This window comes from Dendrobates tinctorius, unplaced genomic scaffold, assembly GCF_039654945.1.
Source record: "Dendrobates tinctorius isolate UK_male_01 unplaced genomic scaffold, ASM3965494v1 ptg000120l, whole genome shotgun sequence".
Taxonomy (NCBI): Eukaryota; Metazoa; Chordata; class Amphibia; order Anura; family Dendrobatidae; genus Dendrobates; species Dendrobates tinctorius.
The window spans coordinates 46390915-46414025 of NW_027361788.1; the positions used below are offsets into that span (position 1 = coordinate 46390915).

A 23111-nucleotide genomic window follows, 5' to 3' on the forward strand; every position below is an offset into this window, starting at 1 on the left:
GCACATCACACACTGTAGATGACCTCACTCACACTGAACATCACACACTGTAGATGAGCTCACACACTGCACATCACACACTGTAGATGACCTCACTCACACTGCACATCACACACTGTAGATGAGCTCACACACTGCACATCACACACTGTAGATGACCTCACACACTGCACATCACACACTGTAGATGAGCTCACACACTGCACATTACACACTGTAGACCTCACACACACTGCACATCACACACTATAGATCACCTCACACACTGAACATCACACACTGTAGATGATCTCACTCACACTGAACATCACACACTGTAGATGACCTCACACACTGCACATCACACACTGTAGATGACCTCACACACTGCACATCACACTGTAGATTAGCTCACACACTGCACCTCACACACTGTAAATGACCTCACACACTGCACATAACACACTGTAGATGGTACACTTCACATCACACACTGTAGATGACCTGAAACGCACTGCACATCACACTGTAGATGACCTCACACACTGCACATCACACACTGTAGATGACCTCACACACTGCACATCACACACTGTAGATGACCTCACACACTGCACATCACACACTAGATGAGCTCACACACTGCACATCACACACTGTAGATGATCTCATACACACTGCACATCACACAGTATAGATGACCTCACACACACTGCACATCACACACTATAGATGACCTCACACACACTGTACATCACACACTATAGATGACCTCACACACTGAACATCACATATTGTAGATTACCTCACTCACACTGCACATCACACACTGTAGATGACCTCACACACTGCACATCACACACTGTAGATGACCTCACACACCCTGCACATCACACACTGTAGATGACCTCACTCACACTGCACATCACATACTGTAGATGACCTCACACACTGCACATCACACACTGTAGATGACCTCACACACTGCACATCACACACTGTAGATGACCTCACACACACTGCACATCACACACTGTAGATGACCTCACACACACTGCACATCACACACTGTAGATGACCTCACACACACTGCACATCACACACTGCACATCACACACTGTAGATGACCTCACACACTGCACATCACACACTAGATGACCTCACACACACTGCACATCACACACTGTAGATGACCTCACACACACTGCACATCACACACTGTAGATGACCTCACACACTGCACATCACACACTAGAGATGACCTCACACACTGAACATCACACACTGTAGATGACCTCACTCACACTGAACATCACACCCTGTAGATGACCTCACACACTGCACATCACACACTGTAGATGACCTCACACACTGCACATCACACACTGTAGATGACCTCACACACTGCACATCACACACTGTAGATGAGCTCACACACTGCACCTCACGCACTGTAGATGAGCTCACACACTGCACCTCACACACTGTAGATGATCTCACACACACTGCACATCACACAGTATAGATGACCTCACACACACTGCACATCACACTATAGATGACCTCACACACTGAACATCACACACAGTAGATGACCTCACTCACACTGAATATCACACACTGTAGATGACCTCACACACTGCACATCACACACTGTAGATGACCTCACACACACTGCACATCACACACTGTAGATGACCTCACACACTGCACATCACACACTGTAGATAACCTCACACACTGCACATCACACACTGTAGATGACCTCACACTCTGCACATCACACACTGTAGATGAGCTCACACACTGCACATCACACACTGTAGATGACCTCACACACTGCACATCACACACTGTAGATGACCTCACACACACTGCACATCACACACTGTAGATGACCTCACACACTGCACATCACACACTGTAGATGACCTCACACACTGTAGATGACCTCACACACACTGCACATCACACACTGTAGATGACCTCACACTCTGCACATCACACACTGTAGATGACCTCACACACTGCACATCACACACTGTAGATGACCTCACACACTCTGCACATCACACACTCTAGATGACCTCACACACTCTGCACATCACACACTGTAGATGACCTCACACACACTGCACATCACACACTGTAGATGACCTCACTCACACTGAACATCACACACTGTAGATGACCTCACACACTGCACATCACACACTGTAGATGACCTCACACACACTGCACATCACACATTGTAGATGACCTCACACACACTGCACATCACACACTGTAGATGACCTCACACACTGAACATCACACACTGTAGATGACCTCACACACTGTAGATGGTACACTGCGTATCACACACAGTAGATAACCTCACACACACTGCACATCACACACTGTAGATGACCTCACACTCTGCACATCACACACTGTAGATGACCTCACACACTGCACATCACACACTGTAGATGACCTCACACACTGCACATCACACACTGTAGATGACCTCACACACTCTGCACATCACACACTGTAGATGACCTCACACACTCTGCACATCACACACTGTAGATGACCTCACACTGCACATCACACACTGTAGATGACCTCACACACTCTGCACATCACACACTGTAGATGACCTCACACACACTGCACATCACACACTGTAGGAGACCTCACACACACTGCACATCACACACTGTAGATGACCTCACACACACTGCACATCACACACTGTAGATGACCTCACACACACTGCACATCACACACTGTAGATGACCTCACTCACACTTAACATCACACACTGTAGATGACCTCACACACTGCACATCACACACTGTAGATGACCTCACACACACTGCACATCACACATTGTAGATGACCTCACACACACTGCACATCACACACTGTAGATGACCTCACACACTGAACATCACACACTGTAGATGACCTCACACACTGTAGATGGTACACTGCGTATCACACACAGTAGATAACCTCACACACACTGCACATCACACACTGTAGATAACCTCACACACACTGCACAGCACACACTGGATGACCTCACACACACTGAACATCACACACTGTAGATGAGCTCACACACTGCACATCACACACTGTAGACCTCACACACACTGCACATCACACACTGTAGATGACCTCACACACACTGCACATCACACACTGTAGATGACCTCACACACACTGCACATCACACACTGTAGATGACCTCACACACACTGCACATCACACACTGTAGATGACCTCACACACACTGCACATCACACACTGTAGATGACCTCACACACACTGCACATCACACACTCTAGATGACCTCACACACTCTGCACATCACACACTGTAGATGACCTCACACACACTGCACATCACACACTGTAGATGACCTCACACACACTGCACATCACACACTGTAGATGACCTCACACACACTGCACATCACACACTGTAGATGACCTCACACACTGCACATCACACACTCTAGATGACCTCACACACTCTGCACATCACACACTGTAGATGACCTCACACACTCTGCACATCACACACTGTAGATGACCTCACACACACTGCACATCACACACTGTAGATGACCTCACACACACTGCACATCACACACTGTAGATGACCTCACACACACTGCACATCACACACTGTAGATGACCTCACACACACTGCACATCACACACTGTAGATGACCTCACACTGAACATCACACACTGTAGATGACCTCACACTGCACATCACACACTGTAGATGACCTCACACACTGCACATCACACATTGTAGATGACCTCACACACACTGCACATCACACACTGTGGATGACCTCACACACACTGCACATCACACACTGTAGATGACCTCACACACACTGCACATCACACACTGTAGATGACCTCACACACACTGCACATCACACACTGTAGATGACCTCACACACACTGCACATCACACACTCTGCACATCACACACTGTAGATGACCTCACACACTGCACATCACACACTGTAGATGACCTCAAACACTGCACATCACACACTGTAGATGACCTCACACACTCTGCACATCACACACTAGATGACCTCACTCACACTGAACATCACACACTGTAGATGACCTCACACACTGCACATCACACACTGTAGATGACCTCACACACTGCACATCACACACTGTAGATGACCTCACACACTGCACATCACACTGTAGATGACCTCACACACTGCACATCACACACTGTAGATGACCTCACACACTGCACATCACACACTGTAGATGACCTCACACTCTGCACATCACACACTGTAGATGACCTCACTGCACATCACACACTGTAGATGACCTCACACACTGCACATCACACACTGTAGATGACCTCACACACTGCACATCACACACTGTAGATGACCTCACACACTCTGCACATCACACACTGTAGATGACCTCACTCACACTGCACATCACACACTGTAGATGACCTCACACACTCTGCACATCACACACTGTAGATGACCTCACACACTCTGCACATCACACACTGTAGATGACCTCACACACACTGCACATCACACACTGTAGATGACCTCACACACACTGCACATCACACACTGTAGATGACCTCACACACACTGCACATCACACACTGTAGATGACCTCACACACACTGCACATCACACACTGTAGATGACCTCACTCACACTGAACATCACACACTGTAGATGACCTCACTCACACTGAACATCACACACTGTAATGACCTCACACACTGCACATCACACACTGTAGATGACCTCACACACACTGCACATCACACATTGTAGATGACCTCACACACACTGCACATCACACACTATAGATGACCTCACACACTGAACATCACACACTGTAGATGACCTCACACACTGTAGATGGTACACTGCGTATCACACACAGTAGATAACCTCACACACACTGCACATCACACACTGTAGATGACCTCACACACTGTAGATGGTACACTGCGTATCACACACAGTAGATAACCTCACACACACTGCACAGCACACACTGTGGATGACCTCACTCACACTGAACATCACACACTGTAGATGAGCTCACACACTGCACATCACACACTGTAGATCACACACTGTAGATGACCTCACACACACTGCACATCACACACTGTAGATGACCTCACACACACTGCACATCACACACTGTAGATGACCTCACACACTGCACATCACACACTGTAGATGACCTCACACACTGCACATCACACACTGTAGATAACCTCACACACTGCACATCACACACTGTAGATGACCTCACACTCTGCACATCACACACTGTAGATGAGCTCACACACTGCACATCACACACTGTAGATGACCTCACACACACTGCACATCACACACTGTAGATGACCTCACACACACTGCACATCACACACTGTAGATGACCTCACACACTGCACATCACACACTGTAGATGACCTCACACACTGCACATCACACACTGTAGATGACCTCACACACACTGCACATCACACACTGTAGATGACCTCACACTCTGCACATCACACACTGTAGATGACCTCACACACTGCACATCACACACTGTAGATGACCTCACATACTCTGCACATCACACACTCTAGATGACCTCACACACTCTGCACATCACACACTGTAGATGACCTCACACACACTGCACATCACACACTGTAGATGACCTCACTCACACTGAACATCACACACTGTAGATGACCTCACACACTGCACATCACACACTGTAGATGACCTCACACACACTGCACATCACACATTGTAGATGACCTCACACACACTGCACATCACACACTGTAGATGACCTCACACACTGAACATCACACACTGTAGATGACCTCACACACTGTAGATGGTACACTGCGTATCACACACAGTAGATAACCTCACACACACTGCACATCACACACTGTAGATGACCTCACACTCTGCACATCACACACTGTAGATGACCTCACACACTGCACATCACACACTGTAGATGACCTCACACACACTGCACATCACACACTGTAGATGACCTCACACACACTGCACATCACACACTGTAGATGACCTCACACACACTGCACATCACACACTGTAGATGACCTCACACACACTGCACATCACACACTGTAGATGACCTCACTCACACTGAACATCACACACTGTAGATGACCTCACTCACACTGAACATCACACACTGTAATGACCTCACACACACTGCACATCACACACTGTAGATGACCTCACACACACTGCACATCACACATTGTAGATGACCTCACACACACTGCACATCACACACTATAGATGACCTCACACACTGAACATCACACACTGTAGATGACCTCACACACTGTAGATGGTACACTGCGTATCACACACAGTAGATAACCTCACACACACTGCACATCACACACTGTAGATGACCTCACACACTGTAGATGGTACACTGCGTATCACACACAGTAGATAACCTCACACACACTGCACAGCACACACTGTGGATGACCTCACTCACACTGAACATCACACACTGTAGATGAGCTCACACACTGCACATCACACACTGTAGATCACACACTGTAGATGACCTCACACACACTGCACATCACACACTGTAGATGACCTCACACACACTGCACATCACACACTGTAGATGACCTCACACACACTGCACATCACACACTGTAGATGACCTCACACACTGCACATCACACACTGTAGATAACCTCACACACTGCACATCACACACTGTAGATGACCTCACACTCTGCACATCACACACTGTAGATGAGCTCACACACTGCACATCACACACTGTAGATGACCTCACACACACTGCACATCACACACTGTAGATGACCTCACACACACTGCACATCACACACTGTAGATGACCTCACACACTGCACATCACACACTGTAGATGACCTCACACACTGCACATCACACACTGTAGATGACCTCACACACACTGCACATCACACACTGTAGATGACCTCACACTCTGCACATCACACACTGTAGATGACCTCACACACTGCACATCACACACTGTAGATGACCTCACACACTCTGCACATCACACACTCTAGATGACCTCACACACTCTGCACATCACACACTGTAGATGACCTCACACACACTGCACATCACACACTGTAGATGACCTCACTCACACTGAACATCACACACTGTAGATGACCTCACACACTGCACATCACACACTGTAGATGACCTCACACACACTGCACATCACACATTGTAGATGACCTCACACACACTGCACATCACACACTGTAGATGACCTCACACACTGAACATCACACACTGTAGATGACCTCACACACTGTAGATGGTACACTGCGTATCACACACAGTAGATAACCTCACACACACTGCACATCACACACTGTAGATGACCTCACACTCTGCACATCACACACTGTAGATGACCTCACACACTGCACATCACACACTGTAGATGACCTCACACACTGCACATCACACACTGTAGATGACCTCACACACTCTGCACATCACACACTGTAGATGACCTAACACACTCTGCACATCACACACTGTAGATGACCTCACACACTCTGCACATCACACACTGTAGATGACCTCACACACTCTGCACATCACACACTGTAGATGACCTCACACACACTGCACATCACACACTGTAGGAGACCTCACACACACTGCACATCACACACTGTAGATGACCTCACACACACTGCACATCACACACTGTAGTTGACCTCACACACACTGCACATCACACACTGTAGATGACCTCACTCATACTTAACATCACACACTGTAGATGACCTCACACACACTGAACATCACACACTGTAGATGAGCTCACACACTGCACATCACACACTGTAGACCTCACACACACTGCACATCACACACTGTAGATGACCTCACATACACTGCACATCACACACTGTAGATGACCTCACACACACTGCACATCACACACTGTAGATGACCTCACACACACTGCACATCACACACTGTAGATGACCTCACACACACTGCACATCACACACTGTAGATGACCTCACACACTCTGCACATCACACACTGTAGATGACCTCACACACTCTGCACATCACACACTGTAGATGACCTCACACACACTGCACATCACACACTGTAGGAGACCTCACACACACTGCACATCACACACTGTAGATGACCTCACACACACTGCACATCACACACTGTAGTTGACCTCACACACACTGCACATCACACACTGTAGATGACCTCACTCATACTTAACATCACACACTGTAGATGACTCTCACACACACTGAACATCACACACTGTAGATGAGCTCACACACTGCACATCACACACTGTAGACCTCACACACACTGCACATCACACACTGTAGATGACCTCACACACTGCACATCACACACTGTAGATGACCTCACACACACTGCACATCACACACTGTAGATGACCTCACACACACTGCACATCACACACTGTAGATGACCTCACACACTCTGCACATCACACACTGTAGATGACCTCACACACTCTGCACATCACACACTGTAGATGACCTCACACACACTGCACATCACACACTGTAGATGACCTCACACACACTGCACATCACACACTGTAGATGACCTCACACACACTGCACATCACACACTGTAGATGACCTCACACACTCTGCACATCACACACTGTAGATGACCTCACACACTCTGCACATCACACACTGTAGATGACCTCACACACACTGCACATCACACACTGTAGGAGACCTCACACACACTGCACATCACACACTGTAGATGACCTCACACACACTGCACATCACACACTGTAGTTGACCTCACACACACTGCACATCACACACTGTAGATGACCTCACTCATACTTAACATCACACACTGTAGATGACCTCACACACACTGAACATCACACACTGTAGATGAGCTCACACACTGCACATCACACACTGTAGACCTCACACACACTGCACATCACACACTGTAGATGACCTCACACACACTGCACATCACACACTGTAGATGACCTCACACACACTGCACATCACACACTGTAGATGACCTCACACACACTGCACATCACACACTGTAGATGACCTCACACACTCTGCACATCACACACTGTAGATGACCTCACACACTCTGCACATCACACACTGTAGATGACCTCACACACACTGCACATCACACACTGTAGATGACCTCACACACACTGCACATCACACACTGTAGATGACCTCACACACACTGCACATCACACACTGTAGATGACCTCACACACTCTGCACATCACACACTGTAGATGACCTCACACACTCTGCACATCACACACTGTAGATGACCTCACACACACTGCACATCACACACTGTAGGAGACCTCACACACACTGCACATCACACACTGTAGATGACCTCACACACACTGCACATCACACACTGTAGTTGACCTCACACACACTGCACATCACACACTGTAGATGACCTCACTCATACTTAACATCACACACTGTAGATGACCTCACACACACTGAACATCACACACTGTAGATGAGCTCACACACTGCACATCACACACTGTAGACCTCACACACACTGCACATCACACACTGTAGATGACCTCACATACACTGCACATCACACACTGTAGATGACCTCACACACACTGCACATCACACACTGTAGATGACCTCACACACACTGCACATCACACACTGTAGATGACCTCACACACACTGCACATCACACACTGTAGATGACCTCACACACTCTGCACATCACACACTGTAGATGACCTCACACACTCTGCACATCACACACTGTAGATGACCTCACACACACTGCACATCACACACTGTAGGAGACCTCACACACACTGCACATCACACACTGTAGATGACCTCACACACACTGCACATCACACACTGTAGTTGACCTCACACACACTGCACATCACACACTGTAGATGACCTCACTCATACTTAACATCACACACTGTAGATGACCTCACACACACTGAACATCACACACTGTAGATGAGCTCACACACTGCACATCACACACTGTAGACCTCACACACACTGCACATCACACACTGTAGATGACCTCACACACACTGCACATCACACACTGTAGATGACCTCACACACACTGCACATCACACACTGTAGATGACCTCACACACACTGCACATCACACACTGTAGATGACCTCACACACTCTGCACATCACACACTGTAGATGACCTCACACACACTGCACATCACACACTGTAGATGACCTCACACACTCTGCACATCACACACTGTAGATGACCTCACACACTCTGCACATCACACACTGTAGATGACCTCACACACACTGCACATCACACACTGTAGGAGACCTCACACACACTGCACATCACACACTGTAGATGACCTCACACACACTGCACATCACACACTGTAGTTGACCTCACACACACTGCACATCACACACTGTAGATGACCTCACTCATACTTAACATCACACACTGTAGATGACCTCACACACACTGAACATCACACACTGTAGATGAGCTCACACACTGCACATCACACACTGTAGACCTCACACACACTGCACATCACACACTGTAGATGACCTCACACACACTGCACATCACACACTGTAGATGACCTCACACACACTGCACATCACACACTGTAGATGACCTCACACACACTGCACATCACACACTGTAGATGACCTCACACACTCTGCACATCACACACTGTAGATGACCTCACACACTCTGCACATCACACACTGTAGATGACCTCACACACACTGCACATCACACACTGTAGATGACCTCACACACACTGCACATCACACACTGTAGATGACCTCACACACACTGCACATCACACACTGTAGATGACCTCACACACACTGCACATCACACACTGTAGATGACCTCACACACACTGCACATCACACACTGTAGATGACCTCACACACACTGCACATCACACACTGTAGATGACCTCACACACACTGCACATCACACACTGTAGATGACCTCACACACTCTGCACATCACACACTGTAGATGACCTCACACACACTGCACATCACACACTGTAGATGACCTCACACACTCTGCACATCACACACTGTAGATGACCTCACACACACTGCACATCACACACTGTAGATGACCTCACACACACTGCACATCACACACTGTAGATGACCTCACACACACTGCACATCACACACTGTAGATGAATGATCCCCCGGTGTAGCAGCCTCCTGTGCTGTCGGTGACATTCAGTCCCGGCTCTTCCTCCTCCTCTTCTCTCCTCCCTCCTCGCTGCTCCTCCCCCTACAGCCGATCCGCTGAACTCTCCCGGGCCGAGGCTGGCAGGAGCCGGGACTGATCGCATCCAGCGGCCGGGAGAGCCGCCCTGCAGCAGCGAGGTAAGAGGCGGCCCCGGTGGCGGCAGTGCAGGGAGGTGCCTGGTGGGGGCTGCACTGTGCCCCCCGTACACCACCCCTGTATACAAGTGAGTGAGGGGCAGCTATGTGGTGAGAGGGAGGCGGGAGCAGGGGGTCCCTGCAGGGATACAATGCCCCCAGTAATAATCCCCCCCCTCTTTTTTTGCTTTTTCCATTTTGTAGTATCGCAAAAAAATGTGTTGAATTTGTTTTCATCCGTAGCTAATAAGTGTGTGAGCGAGCAGCCCCCCGGGCCGGGCCCCCGCACCGGGCAGTCCGACCCCTCACCGGCGGCGGCGCCCCTCCTCTCCGGCTCAGGCCTCACATTTCTCTTCTCAATTTTTTTCCAATATTTTTTTTCTGATTTATTTCAATAAAGCAGCGCCACCTGCAGGAGGAGCGCCGAACACGCAGGGATCCAGCAGGAAACAAACAATTATTCCCAATTATAAAAAAGCACTAAAACTTTAATTTCATCAAAGATTTTTTTAGTCTTTTTTTTCCTTGGGGGAGGGGGTTTGCCCTCATTTCCTGTGGGTGAGGGATAATACACTCCTTCCTCCTCTGCATTTTTTTCTACAATCCAAATCTTTAATTTGATTTTTTTTATATATTTTTTTTTTTTATCCTCTACATAAAATCTCCATAGTTTTTGTTTTTTTCCCCCCCTGCATTTCTTTAGAAGCTAAAATGTCCCCTTCTGGTGTGGTGCTCAGGATAAATGTGTGCAGTGCAGTATTTTTTTTTTTCCTGGCCAGGGAAGAGAAATATGAAATTTTCAATTATTTCTGCCCAGATGAAGAGCAGCTACACGCCGACATCCCCGATGTGGCCGGTGCCATCCTGGCTGGTGAGAGCGCCACCCCGGCTTCTGTCTGCTCCTAGGGCAACACCCAGAAATCTGGGACATTTTTTAAACGATTGAAATTTCATTTTTTGCCAGAGGGAGACGATCTGTCTCATTCATTGCTGGATTTATACTTTTTGAATAGATTTTTATGTTTGATGCTAAAAGTTTAATTGGAGAGGTTCTGATATTGAAATATTTATTGGGATTTTTTTTAATGCTTTGATTTTTTTTTTTCTTTTAATAGTCTAGTGCTGTCAGAGGATCTCCAATTTCATTCAACCCATGTCCGCCATATTGAGTGAAATTGTAATTTAATTGATTTACTTACTCTGGCTGCAGTAGATTGATTTTTTTTTTTTTTTATGTACCGTATATTTATTTTTTGGCTATTTTTTAATTTATTTTTTTTTCTTTAGCTGTACCGGCTTTTATTGTCATTTAAGCGACACTTAGAAACACTGGCAATCTGTAGCTTCCCCCTCTGCTTGCTGCCTCTGAATGACGTCAGATTGGCCTATTTTATTCTGCCCAAATTCTTTCTTTATAACTGAAAAGTAATGTTTCAATGAATAATCGGAGTTACTTTTCCGTGAATAAGGCTGTAATAATAGATGACAGGAGGACCCTTCTGAAGGATGGGATTTTCTCGTTTCTGGAGATGTGACTTGATGGGACTCGGTTTTGGGGTCATTTTGGATTTTATTTGGAAATTTCCATATAGAAACTCTCTCTGCTACATCGGTACGGTTTTCGCCTAATGGGTGCAAGTTTTTGAAAACTTTACAAAAATTTAAAAAAAAAAAAAAGGTTTGATTTGTGGGGGTTTTTCTCCCCTCAATTCCAGATTTTGGCTTTTGTTTCTGCTCCATGTAAATGACAGTGCCGTCACCTGCCCCTCCGGGAGGCCCGAGCGCCCTCTGGAGCCATCTGCCATTTTTCCTCCGTTTATTTGATTACATTGATTTGCCGTCAATCACTTCAGCCTTCCTTTTAGAACTTAATTAAGCAAATTGTAGGACCTTTTTTTTCCTAAAGGTTTTTTTCTCCTATGATTCACTCTTCCTTTCTCCTATGTAGAGATCGATCTGATTCCACTTTTTGTAACTGCCGCTTGCCATATGGTAAGTGCCACATCCGGCCGTTCGCTCACACCTTGCTGCCGCTGGTGTTTCTTCTTGTGGGCGAGTCAACACTGGCAATTGGTCACACTCCTGACAATAAAAAGTTTGGAAAAATCTTCTGAGCCCAGAAAAGTGTCCCCGTGAAAATGCATCAAAAACCCGGCATTTCTTCCGGAAGGATAAGCAACTTCCATTTTTTTATAAATTACCACACTTTATTGTAATTGTTTATCATCTGACCACTTGGAGTGCACTTAGACATGTCACCGCTAGGGGCGCTGGTTTCTAATAGTCGTGTCACCACTAGGGGCGCTGGTTTCTAATAGTCGCGTCACCGCTAGGGGCGCTGGTTTCTAATAGTCGCGTCACCGCTAGGGGCGCTGGTTTCTAATAGTCGCATCACCGCTAGGGGCGCTGGTTTCTAATAGTCGCATCACCGCTAGGGGCGCTGGTTTCTAATAGTCGCGTCACCGCTAGGGGCGCTGGTTTCTAATAGTCGCGTCACCGCTAGGGGCGCTGGTTTCTAATAGTCGCGTCACCGCTAGGGGCGCTGGTTTCTAATAGTCGCGTCACCGCTAGGGGCGCTGGTTTCTAATAGTCGCGTCACCGCTAGGGGCGCTGGTTTCTAATAGTCGCGTCACCGCTAGGGGCGCTGGTTTCTAATAGTCGCGTCACCGCTAGGGGCGCTGGTTTCTAATAGTCGCGTCACCGCTAGGGGCGCTGGTTTCTAATAGTCGCGTCACCGCTAGGGGCGCTGGTTTCTAATAGTCGCGTCACCGCTAGGGGCGCTGGTTTCTAATAGTCGCGTCACCGCTAGGGGCGCTGGTTTCTAATAGTCGCGTCACCGCTAGGGGCGCTGGTTTCTAATAGTCGCGTCACCGCTAGGGGCGCTGGTTTCTAATAGTCGCATCACCGCTAGGGGCGCTGGTTTCTAATAGTCGCATCACCGCTAGGGGCGCTGGTTTCTAATAGTCGCGTCACCGCTAGGGGCGCTGGTTTCTAATAGTCGCGTCACCGCTAGGGGCGCTGGTTTCTAATAGTCGCGTCACCGCTAGGGGCGCTGGTTTCTAATAGTCGCGTCACCGCTAGGGGCGCTGGTTTCTAATAGTCGCGTCACCGCTAGGGGCGCTGGTTTCTAATAGTCGCGTCACCGCTAGGGGCGCTGGTTTCTAATAGTCGCGTCACCGCTAGGGGCGCTGGTTTCTAATAGTCGCGTCACCGCTAGGGGCGCTGGTTTCTAATAGTCGCGTCACCGCTAGGGGCGCTGGTTTCTAATAGTCGCGTCACCGCTAGGGGCGCTGGTTTCTAATAGTCACGTCACCGCTAGGGGCGCTGGTTTCTAATAGTCGCGTCACCGCTAGGGGCGCTGGTTTCTAATAGTCGCGTCACCGCTAGGGGCGCTGGTTTCTAATAGTCGCGTCACCGCTAGGGGCGCTGGTTTCTAATAGTCGCGTCACCGCTAGGGGCGCTGGTTTCTAATAGTCGCGTCACCGCTAGGGGCGCTGGTTTCTAATAGTCGCGTCACCGCTAGGGGCGCTGGTTTCTAATAGTCGCGTCACCGCTAGGGGCGCTGGTTTCTAATAGTCGCGTCACCGCTAGGGGCGCTGGTTTCTAATAGTCGCGTCACCGCTAGGGGCGCTGGTTTCTAATAGTCGCGTCACCGCTAGGGGCGCTGGTTTCTAATAGTCGCGTCACCGCTAGGGGCGCTGGTTTCTAATAGTCGCGTCACCGCTAGGGGCGCTGGTTTCTAATAGTCGCGTCACCGCTAGGGGCGCTGGTTTCTAATAGTCGCGTCACCGCTAGGGGCGCTGGTTTCTAATAGTCGCGTCACCGCTAGGGGCGCTGGTTTCTAATAGTCGCGTCACCGCTAGGGGCGCTGCATTGTAATAGTCGTGTCACCACTAGAGGCGCTGGTTTCTGATCGCCATGTCACCCCTAGGATGCTGTTTTTTACAAATGATGCGGCCATTGGGGGCGCTGCTTTCTAATGCTCGTGTGACTTCTAGTGGCATTGCTTTCTACTCGTGTGGTTTCTGGCGGCGCTGCTTTCTTCTTTTTTTATACTTTTTATTGTTTTATAAAGTCTTGCTCTACAACAATTTAGCATTCAATCATTGTATATCATTATAATATCTTAATGATTTATCAGCCAAATCTAGTATTAGAATGCAGCTCCCCAGGGGTTACACGAGTATTAGAAAGCAATGTGACCTCTAGGGGCACTGCTTTCTAATACTCATTTGACCTCTAGGGGCGCTGCGTTCTAATACTTGTGACCTCTAGGGGCACTGCTTTCTAATACTCATTTGACCTCTAGGGGCGCTGCGTTCTAATGCTTGTGACCTCTAGGGGCGCTAGTCTCTGTAAATCATATGACCACTAGGAGCGCCATAACTGGACACTGTTGATCACAATGAGCACCAAATTCTGGCCTCTATATGTTGTAATAAGCTTTGACATATTTTATAAAATCCACTGGTGTCCACACAGGTTTGTTGGAGCAGTCTACTTTGAGCAATAACTTGTAGTTAGCTGTTCCCTCTGACTATGGGGTCTCCCACTGCTTGAAGCTCCGGGGATGCTCTCCGATCTCTGGGGGAATCCAGCAGCAGGTGTGCGATTCTCCTGCAGCGCCACCACATAGGAAATTAAGTATTACACAGGTCTCTTCAGAGATATGGAGACCTTTTGTGAAGTCCCTCGCTCTTAGGCTATCACACAATGGTCCTGATCATTATCTCCCCTTGTGATACGTAATATTTCCGTGTCTATGTCTTGATGTGGATTGGTAGGATATAACACGTTGGTCCATCCAGTGCCCAGCAATGTAGATTCCCCTGCACGATTGAACCCTCCGCCCGGCATTGGTCAGGATCATAGGTGATACCTCTCCATGTAATGTCATGTTACAACCACAAGTGTCCAGTGGGTGGCACTCTCATGTACTTTGTGCTGGACTCTCCCTAACCCCATCCACTCTGAATGTATGAGCAATGGAATCATTTTGTGATAATGTTTATGATGGAGGCTGCACATGTCAGTACAATATGGAAGACGTAACAAATGAGTCAAGCAGCACAGAGCATTTCAGGAGAGGGGTGTGCTTATTTTATACATTGCTGTGACTTGACTGTATGTGGCCGGGGCAGCTTTCTCATAAGGGACGAGGTGGCCACAGACTGGTAGTGGTAGAGGCTGGATCCCAGCAGCACAGAGCATTTCAGGAGATTACCTTAAAGGATGTGGAAAACCAAAGTGCTTTGCAGCAATTTTGGGACATCACGGCAAATTGAGGACAGGCCCATAATGATCAGAGGGGCCCCAGCAGCACAGAGCATTTCCAGTAGCGAGTGCAATATGCGAATTTGGTCCCTTTGGGCGAGAAGAAAACATTTCTTTCCATCCTGCAGCCTCTTCCTGGTTGTCGATGAATGCGGCCTTTCTTCTCGTCCATGATAACAAGTTGCGTAAAAATATTTAATACTCTAAATTCTTTAGAAAAATATTTTCTCTGGAAATATCAGCGCGGAGAGATTTTCAGAAATGTCACAGAGGAGCTCCACGTCCTTGGTGCCTGCTACAAGACATGGCGGCCACATTCCCGTCTGAGGAGGCAGTGTTTTAGCCTTGTTTCTTAAAGGGCCCCTCCCCCAACTTCGAGGCCAGTTACTGGCCCCTGGATCTAGTGACGGGGTCAGTATTGTGCTTGCGCTGCCTCCCCTTGCCTTGTATATCTGGGTGTAATCCAATGTGTTCTCCAGTGGAGGATGTTATGGCTGGAGCTTTCCAAGGATCGTGATCTCACGTTATTTTATTTATTTTTTGTACTCTTGCTGCCATATCCCGCTTTGGCTCACAGGGTCCGATGGTTCCGCAAAGTTTTATTTCCCTTTTGTAGACGGGGCATACAATTTTAAATTTTCCATTCAGTTAATAGCTCTTCGCACCCCTCACGTCCATTCCCCTCCCCCTCAAAAAATGTATAAAAAAAAAAAGTATATATTACGGTAAATTTCAAATTCACTTTTTTTTAATGAAATTGGAGCCAATATGTACATGCAGAGGTTGAATAGGCTATAGGGCGGTAACTTTAGGACATCTTTCTTTTTTTCCTCCAAAATCTCATTTCTTCCGCCGCACAGTGGGTAAGGCTGCATCAGATGTGTAGGGTGTAGCAGTAGTAGAATTTCAATCGGATGGAATGGGGAATTGGGGAATTGATAAATGTGTTGGTTTACTGGCCCCTAAACACCCAAGTGACCAGAATCCTCATAACAGAAGCTAGATTAAAGCCAGTCTTGCTTATTCTGTCCAAATAAGTAAGAATATTTTTGATAATTTCTGTTAAGGGTGGGGGGAACATTTAGGAAAAAAAGTGTTGTAAGGTAGTATAATAGAAAATTCACAGCTTAATGATCCCGTTCGGGCACTTTTTGGGTCCCTCGCTGGTCTATATGCTTTCTGCTTGATCGCTGCAGCAATGACGCCTGGTTGGGGCAGTCAGTGTCCATGCTCAAACCATTCATTGGAATAGTAGAAAGCGATTATTACAGTACTGTTTCTTGTAAACTTTTGGAATCAAATGTAAAAAGGCTGAGCAAGCCCCCATAACTGAGCCCAGATCTGAGCCCTCTAGTCCATGGAAGAAGCCTCTACCGGGAGCAGTGGAGCCGGATGACCTAATTTCTCATCCACATCATTACATTGCATTTACTAAATAAACAAAAGAAAATGAAATCTCCAGAACCGCATCCGCCATTCATCCTCCTGTAAAGTAGCGGAGCTAGAAGAGGGCAGATTTATGGGTTTTTATAAACAGCCGCACAAATCCGGTTCTGTTCTGCATCCGCAGTTATTAGCTGATTTATAAGGTTATGTAAAAATACTATGACTGTGTGTATTTTTTTACATGAAATTTAGAAGAAAAAAGTTGTGTGATTGTTTTCATGATTACGCTGGAGGAGACGGTGACGACATAGGGTTGGGTATTGGAGGGGGTCTATTATTTAATAGGGGGTGAGCCATAACCATTCGTCACCTGTACACATGATGGGTGTCCAGCTGCTGCAGATTCCTTCCGATCATGGGAGCGGAGGTTGCAGGTGCTCACGGCGCTTTATTTCCCTTTTTCTTTTGGTCAATGGGGAGAACAGCAGTTGGACCCCCAGCAATCTTACATTTATGAAAAATCAGACTACAAAGAATTTTACTGTAGTCTGTTACCATGGAGACACATACACCTGAATAGTAGCTGTAGTCAATAAAAAAAGTAGGAAACATGTAAATCCACACACAGGCAGTGAAAATGCTGGAACGGTTCTCAGCCAATAATAATTGGCATAATATGAACTTTTTTCCCCACAAAGCATTGGGGGAAAGTTATGGTCAACTGTACAGCGGACCCTAGCGGCAAAGCTTGTAGCGACACTGACAACCGATTCTGACAACACAATCACTTAGATTTAGCTTATTTTCCTTTCTCACGAGTAGATGGGGACACGATTTCACTTTGATGAGCAAAGCCTGTCCCTCTTTCATCAGTACTAAGGACATTCAAGTCCGAGCGACACGGTTTCTGTAATTTTTTCCCGTGAATTTTCCTTTTTTCTCAGTTTTCATGCCCCTTTTCATTGGAATTCTTTCCAGATATCAAACATGCAATTTATTAGAGTAAAGGAAGGCAGCTTCTCTGTCTCTTCCGGTAACTGATATCGCGACAACAGGACTTTTTTTTTCATCTTTCCCCATATTTCCTGTTATTCCTAAATCCTTTACAAATTACTTTTTTTTGTTGTTGTTGTTGTTTTCCATCGTCGTACAAATAAGATTTTTTTTTTTTTTTTTTCATCTCTTCCTCATCAGCTCAGTCCAGAGGAAATAAATCATTTTCTGTGATTCTATGGAAAACAATTTCAGGAGAATAACACCCTAATAAATTTCAGATCCAGTTTCTACGACCGCAGCGAAACAGCCGCGTGGAGTTATAAAATGCCTATTATTTTCTTTAGGAGAACTTAAAAAAACGAAAGAAAATGAATAAAAAAAATGTTTTAGGCAAATATTTTTCCATAAATTATTTTTTTACTTCTCTGTGCAATGTTACTATGTTCAGTTGTCTTTAAAATATTTCACACTGAACTTTTTGTCTTTTTTTTTTCCTTCAAGTTCTGTCTAATTACAAGTCACGGTTGGAGACAATTTTTTGGTAATGTTGTTACACCAGTTCATGCCACCCAAATATCTTAAGCGTTTTCTTGTTATGTCAGTGACAGTCGGTACTATTTGTAATTAATTTGTTATTATGAATGGAGGATTTTTTTTAAAAAAATTTTATTTGTGGTTTGTTGCCTAGAGGACCAGCTACTTCTGCAGTCTGTGAGTGGTTGCCAGTCTCCTAGACTAGGAGCTCTGCACTTACAAGGCCTTTTGGAGAGAGCTGGTAAGTGCTGCGCTGAAGTTTCAGCACTACTTTGTTCTTTCTTTGACTTCTCCTTGCAGCATCAGAGAGGGCACGGATTATGACTATGCCAGCAGCTCAAACTGTCAGTCAGGAGCGCACAACTCCTGCAGAAGGCTGGGGAGTCATGTGCTCCCGAAGATCAAAGTTGAGAGCGACCCTTTAGGCTGGGTCTACACCACGACTATCACATGGTCAAAGATTGCTGGATGTTACATTGCAGTACAATACAAGTGAATGTGGTTGCATTACGACCGCTGAGGGGACCGCCACAAGCATGTCGCAAAAAGTCCATCTGCACTTAGTGCCTTCAAGATCGCGATGCGACCGCATTCACATACAAACTTTCACCAAGCAGCTTGGCACAGCCACAATCAGCCCTATCCAGGCTGTGTAAGGTGTCCTGGTGGCAAATCACCATGGGAAAATAAAGCAAATTACATCTTGAGGAGGAAAGAAAACTGTTAGGTATTGGAAGCTGATCCAATAGCGGGCCTTGCCCCATAACTAGTGATATAAACTATAGGAACTACTATGAGCCGGCCTGCCACAGGAGCGATGAAAAGTGACAAGACTGTGTCCAGACCCCGGCAGACGTTTTTCAAAACTTTTTATTTTCCGAAGTTTTTTAACCTGCAGCATCACGAAGCTGGAAATGAGTTGTCAGGTTCGGCTGTGGGTCTGTTCTCTGCCGTCTCTGCACTCCACACAGTTCACAGTTACATCCTAGGTGGCACAGACTCCGAACAATTACAGGGCAAAAATAGATCACGTCAAGTGCATGGCGTTGGCGTTCAAAGGCTTCTTTGTGCGGCACTCAGGATTAATGTACCAAATTGTCATGGAAAATTAAAAAAAAAAATGTTATATTTGGAATATGTGTAAACTTGGCCGAAGACCAAGACTCTCGAACATGTTCTACACGAGCTGCTAAGTCTCTCAAGTCCCTGCATGGAAATAAAATCGGATCCGCTCTGAAAAAGCTCAGATTATTTTGGCTCTTAGAATATTGATAATTCAGAGTTGTTTATAGCCGGCCACTGCCAGGGAGTCACAATCGCTGAAATATTCAGTTCTCCACTGCAGAAAGGAGTACAACGTTTAAAAAAACCTTTTTAGTAAGATCTCAGACAAGCCCTTATATATATATATATATATATATATATATATATATATATATATATATATATATTTATTTTTTTTTTTAATTTCATCAATTGACAAGAAGTTTTTGCTTAATTTTGACATTGCAGTCTAATTCTGCTTTTTCTTTTGTTTTTCATTATATATTTCATTATCTTTTAAATCTGTATATATTTTTTTCATTTCTATGTAATGTTTTTTGACGGTGATATCCACAAATTATGGTTGTGTATTCAATATTTCATTTTGAGGAGGAAAGATTTTTCCGATGCCGCCAGGTAATTGAGTATTTTCTTACCATCGCAGACTCTTTGCAGAACAGACTGATTGGAACAGAACTTGACCCTGTCACCAACAATTATATTTGCAATTTTGCACAAAAAAAATGCTTGTGAAGACAAACCAATCTTCTGTCCCATTAATCACAAATCTGGGGATTATGGGTAATAATTTGGAAATTCATCTATGCAGTCATGGCTTCTCTTACAGAGTTTGCGGAAAAAACTAGAAGTCTGAGAAAGTCCCTAACATAGACAGGAGCAATGGCCGATATTGCTGTCATTACAAATCCCAAAGTTGGATGTTAACTACTTTGGATGCTGCTATGGAAGCCATACTGGATACAGTGCTAAAACTGTCGTTAAGCAATCAGTGTGTGATGACGGCTTCTTCATGTGGACGGGGAGGGCCTGTTGCTATGGAGGGTGGGGTTGTTGCTATAGAGGGCAGGTTTTTAGTAGAGTAGGAGGAAACGACCAGTTCTCATTTCAATATATATATATTATAAGTAAATGCCAACTTTTATATCTGAAAAGAACAAATGATCCTGAAACAACCAATCAAGTGTCGGTTGCACAATAATTTATAACTTATCTGGGGGGGAAAATAGGAAAAGGATGCTAGGTCTTTATATAGATTAAATTACCCTAATTTAATTGAAAAAATACTGAAAGAACTTGAAAGATGGAGAAATTTAAATCTTTCATTATTTGGGAGAATGCATTTGATAAAGTTGGCTCGTTTTTCGCGGCTGCTATACCCAATGCTGACTATTCCACTTTTGTTGAAGTATTCGGACACAAAAAAATTAGTCGGCTTTCATAAAGTTTATTTGGCACGGCAAAGGGCCGAGGATTGCCTACTGTAAGCTTGTCTTAAAAAAGGGGGGTGGGGAAGTCAGATGCCATTGGTTAAAATATATAACTTGGCCGCTTTGATGAGACATATCAGAGACTGGTTACAAGGTAACTCATACTTCTCCAACTTACTATTGGAAAAGTAACTAATCCATTGATCCTTAGCGCAATTTTGCACACAAAATTGGCCCATCTGCCGGACTATGTAAGAGCGAGTAGCTTGCTCAGAGACACGTTATGTGCTTGGAAAGCTATTAGGAAACTATTCGGTCTCCCATTTTGTGTTTCCAAATATCTGATGATATGGAAAGACCCGAATTTTACACAGGGAACACAGAATAAATTATTTCGGGAGTGGAAGGAAAAGGGAATCTCAATCTTAGGAGATATTTTACAACCAACAGAAGGTAGAGTGTTGAGTTGGTCAGAAACGTTGAACAAATACGGTTTGGAGAACAAACAGTATTTACAATACCTGCAGGTTACGACACATTACACGGCCTTAGTAAAAGACCTAGGGAGGGTGGAAAAAACAAATAACTATGATTCCATGATAGGGTTAACCACAAATCTGAACTCTCTCCAGCACTTATGATTATATACGCTCTCAAATGCAAACGCCCTGGAGCTCTAAGACATTCAAAACATGGAATAAGCTTATATCAGATGATGACCTAGGGGCCAAAATACTGATTGGGTGGGCAAAGGTGAGAAGGGTAATGATCAATGACCAGTGGAGGGAGATGCGATTATAAATTGTTACATCAAGTGACATATGCTTTTAATTTTTCCTACAAAAATGTACCTGCTCACTTTCTTACTAGATGCCCAAAATGCAATT

At 45.9% G+C, this 23111-nt stretch overlaps 1 protein-coding gene across 6 annotated transcripts in view; it reads left to right on the forward strand.

Moving 5' to 3' along the window:
* Nucleotides 1-23111, forward strand: part of ZNF618 (zinc finger protein 618) — a 183758-nt gene that overhangs the window by 75726 nt on the left and 84921 nt on the right. The window contains exon 1 of one of the 6 annotated variants that reach the window (XM_073541372.1): nucleotides 11389-11545. The exons of 4 other annotated variants lie outside the window; for them this stretch is intronic. The gene's annotated coding sequence lies outside the window, so the exon portion shown is untranslated. Of the gene's footprint in view, nucleotides 1-11388; nucleotides 11632-23111 lie in introns of those variants that run through there. One more of the 6 variants, XM_073541373.1, reaches the window with a different exon arrangement.